We start from the raw sequence: 5,000 nt of genomic DNA, 5'->3' as shown, positions 1-5,000 counted from the left end.
ATATCCTTTACTTCTTATATTCCACAGGACATTGCTACGACTTATAAATGTTTAGTTATTGACACGTACTTATTATGCCCGAGGTATTGACATTTTCATAGAATGAAATCGGAGGAGATGTGAAACAAGGTGATGCTTCTTCAAAAAGTCATTTTCAAATTTAGTGGTCTCACAGCAACGTCCAAAAGGTTTAACTAAACACAAAGTCACTTTATCACGGAATCGAATCCCTAGGGTTGGCAATAAATGTATTTTTACCTTGACAATTGAAATCTCACGAAAAACATCCAAATAATTTTTTTTAACGGTGCAAAGGGATGCGTAGGTGTTATCGTTAATGTACATTAGTTGTGTTTATTTAGTAACAGAGACCAACATTATTGTATAAGTAATTAGTACCAAGCCTAGAATAATTCACCAAAGTGAATTGCAGCAATACATATACACATACACATTAAAAGGCTTAACGACAGTTTCTCCATTCATGTATGCACCAAATTAGGCCTCTGTGGAATATAACTGATCTACAGTGATGTTAATGAATCCTTCCTCTCTTGATTGTGCGCGTATTCGAATATGAAAATAAGAGATATGTAATTTTACGTCATTCTACAAAATAGCAAACTGCGTCATTCATCGAAGTGAAGCTACGTTGGGTCTGGTCACTGCTTGGATGGGTGACCACCTGGGAACACCAGACGTTGTTGGCATGTAACCTCGCTGATCAGCTGGTATAGTGGTTAGTATAGTGGTAGGTCTCTCGGATGCCGCAGGTTCGCGTCTCCCCCAAGGCGATGAGAAATCAGTGGCTCTGTACAACAATCAGTTACTGCTGCAGTGTGGGGTCTGCGGTGTGGAGTTGAAACCAACATTATTTGGTAGCTTGAATTTCAAGTCAATGGCCCCTTTGGTGTGCTTGTTCCCTGGGAATAGGTTTCATCTGCTGAATAATGTGTGTGTGTGTGTGTGTTCGTATGTGGATTGATGGATGGTTAAGGGTTGAGATTAAGTTTGAGTAATAATGTACGTGGACATTAAGATAAATGCAGTGAATGTAAATTCCTTGACGAAAACTCGTTCTGCTCTTCAATCAAATATTAGATTTCTTTGGAGGAGGAAAGTTATTAATTTAAATTAAATCGTTATTCAGCCTCAAGGAACTTCCGAAGAGACGACACACTCACTCTCGGTATTCCTCGAGTCGGCCAGACAAGTTTAAGTCATCAGTGTTTCATCGCCTGTTGAATTATGAGTCGCTTTTCAAGTGGAACAGACACCGTTCGACTGGCTTGTAATTCGGAGAGAGCTCCACCTGTTGAATCTCTCTCTCTCTCTCTCTCTCTCTCTCTCTCTCTCTCTCTCTCTCTCTCTCTCTTTCGTCTTACTTCGGAGTGGCCGTTGCTATTTTATAAGTGTGAATTTACACTTTTCAAAGTTTATAAATATCTTAACGGCTGTTTAAAGAGTTATGGGTTTCTTGAATATTTCAAAGTATCCGTTTTGAGGTCAGGAAATCTAGAAGCGGTTCGGTTTCAAACAGTTTTATTTTATTACTCTAATCAAACTGATATTGTTTCATGACTTCGATTGCATCATCGACCTTATTCATGCCTATTCTTATTTATCTCTCGTGGGGTTATTTGTAGATTTGTAATACATGCAAACTTCCTGTGAGTAAAATAGACATCGTTGTTTCGTAGCTTATATTCATGTAGACATGTTGTAGACCCGATTGTCACTTGATATGAATTTGAATTGAGTTTGAAATCAGCCGTCGTGATTGACTCGTATTTCGTTTAGAAACTTTCTGTAGCTTTTCCCTTCTTCTCCGGAAGATTTTGCTACAAGGGTCAGGCTAAATATGGGCTCGCCGCGGCCTCTCTTGTCACATCAAAGTGCGTAGGTCAGAGGTCACGAGATCAACAAAGATGTATTGTGTCGCGTTGCCTTCTATTTGCTATTCCCTCCGGTTGAGCATCTACGTGCATCTTGCATCTTGAAAGTCAAGTGTCAAGACGCAGTTGTTTGGCGTCTGATGAAGCAAGGCTCAAGGCCCTCTCTCTCTCTCTCTCTCTCTCTCTCTCTCTCTCTCTCTCTCTCTCTCTCTCTCTCTCTCTCTCTCTCTCTTCTCAGGTTTTCCTCACACAATGTCTGCAGGTGAGATGAATATTTCTTAGACAGCGGATGTTTATGACTCGCGATACTTTTGAGCTGATGAAGGATATTAGATTTGATCTCTAGGTAGAGTTTGATATTTCTATGGAGAAATATGGTATGAAGGATCTGAGCCCTCCCTAAGAAAACAGTGAGGCGGTATATGATAATCGACAATTATTTCTTCCATAGCATTACTCTTTTTATCATTATTATTATTATTATTAATTAATTATTAATTATTATTATTATTAGGGATAGTAGTAACAATACTAGCAATAGTAGTGGTGATGGCAGTAGTATTGACGCCTTTCATGATGTGCCAACAGATTTAAACGATAGGAAAGATTATAATATTTTTGTTCTTATGTAAAACGAAATCGTTAAGAAAATCATTGGAATAAATACTCAGGATATACAGTATTTTACCGTCAGAAACCTGGAGACAGACAGAGAGCAGAGAGAGAGAGAGAGAGAGAGAGAGAGAGAGAGAAGCCGCTATGATTATTAAAGCTGAGCTCTTTTAGAAGTGTGACCCTCCTTTATTGCTTAACTCCCGGCCTCCATTACATTTTCATTGAAACCTTGGCCTTTGTGGGGTTTCCATTCACTGTCGTAGTTGGCATACGACCAGTCAAAGACGGTGAATTCACAGTTTGCTTCTCGTGCTTTCAAAAGAGCAGTAATTGCGAATCAGTTGCGTCACTGGCCTTGGCGATTTTGCAATAATATTGGAAAAGATTGTGGCAGAAACGGACAAACTTGACGTGACAAAAATAATAGCTTTTCTTAGAGATATAGGCATATATAAGATATTGATTGAGTGTCGTTATTAACAGTACATTGCAATATATGGCGTATTAAGCTAAATGGTTTATATTATTATTATTATTATTATTATTATTATTATTATTATTATTATTATTATTATTATTATTATTAGGTCACCGACTCTGACTGTACGCCTCTCCGAGAGAGAGAGAAACTCCGTTTTGAATATTTTCTTCTGGAAAGGTAATTTTTTGTTATTAGCTTTGCAAGAGGGAAGCTTTTGAGCCTCTGATTATCAAAATTGCATTTGTGTATCGCCAGTATGTCGCCAACTGCGACTCATAAACATAGATATGTAGGAAGGACTGATGATAGAGCTTTGTTTACGCCAATGATGGTTGGGAGTTTTGTAGTAAATTATCTAAAAATAAACATGAATTATGCAAATATGGAATACATACAAATTAATAAATTATATATGCATAGAGGCACACGCACACACAAATATAATATATATATATATATATATATATATATATATATATATATATATATATATATATATATATATATATTATATATATATATATATATATATATATATATATATATATATATATATATATATATATATATATATATATATATATATATATAATATATATATATATATAATATATATAATATATATATATGTATATATGTGTATATATATATATATATATATATATATATATATATATATTAATTTCTGACTCGCATCAGGATCTAACCCATGTCTTTCAATTGAAAGGCGAGACCGCTGCCAACCAGGCCACACGAAAGAAAGTCGGAAGTTGAATACCACTGTGTATCTAAGGAATTACCTGGGCAGGCTGACTGCCTCGCATACCAGTTCCTTTGGTACAGCGATACTCATGTTCCAAAATTCTCTTATGACTTGTGTGGCTTGGTTGGCAGAGGTCTCGTCTTTCAATTGAAAGATTTGGGTTCGATTCTGATGCGAGTCAGAAATTTATATGTATATATATATATGTGTGTGTGTGCGTGTGCCTCTATGTATATATAATGTATATGTATTCCATACATGCATAATTCATGTTTATTTTCGATAACAATTTACCTCAAAAGTCTTACAACGCCGGAGAAGGAAAATGGAAAATTCCCAACCATCATTGGCGTAAACAAAGCTCTATCATCAGTCCTTCCTTCATATCTATCTATGTTTATGAACCGCAGTTGGCGACACACTGGCGATACACAAATGCAATCTGATAATCAGAGGCTCAAAAGCTTCCCTCTTGCAAAGCTAATAACAAAAAAAAATTACCTTTTCGGAAAATATTCTGTTCCTCACGTAATTGTTTTGATTATTTCTACGTGTATATATATGAATGCATATACATATATACATATGTATACATACATACATACATACATACATACATATATATATATATATATATATATATATATGTATATATATATATATATATATATATATATATATATATATATATATATATATATATATATATATATATATATATATAATATATATATATATATTTATATATGTATGTGTGTGTTTTATTCCTGATTTCATATTCGAAACCTTGGCAAAGCTTTTAATGACTTGCTTCCAAATATATCCTTAATCCTTTGCACGGTAAACCCATGATCGGTGCTACTTTAGTAGGCGGTCTACCTGCGTATTTTTACACTGTTTCACCGTGTTTAGTACTAGCCCCTGGGGGTCAAATGTCCCTAAAGTAGCACCAAGGGTGGTTGTTATTTGAGATTAAGTTTAGGGACATTTTACCCCCGACGGTCTAGTACTAAAGACGGCGAAACAGTGTAGAAAAAGTATATCTTAGTTTTACCAGACCACTGAGCTGATTAACAGCTCTCCTAAGGCTGGCCCGAAGGATTAGATATTTCTACGTAACTAGGAACCAATTGGATACCTAGCAACGGGACCTACAGCTTATTGTGGGATCCGAACCACATTATATCGAGAAATAAATTTCTATCACCAGAAATAAATTCCTCTGGTTCCGCGTTGGCCGAGCCGA

General features: G+C 35.6%; 1 protein-coding gene across 5 annotated transcripts in view; it reads left to right on the top strand.

The window, feature by feature from the left end:
• LOC135212693 (uncharacterized) overlaps positions 1–5,000 on the top strand; it is an 885,471-nt gene that overhangs the window by 660,495 nt on the left and 219,976 nt on the right. The window lies entirely within an intron of this gene.

This window comes from Macrobrachium nipponense, chromosome 41 (assembly GCF_015104395.2).
Source record: "Macrobrachium nipponense isolate FS-2020 chromosome 41, ASM1510439v2, whole genome shotgun sequence".
NCBI classification, from domain to species: Eukaryota; Metazoa; Arthropoda; class Malacostraca; order Decapoda; family Palaemonidae; genus Macrobrachium; species Macrobrachium nipponense.
The sequence above is the reverse complement of the archived record's forward strand: the minus strand, read 5'-3'. Positions and strand labels throughout refer to the sequence as shown.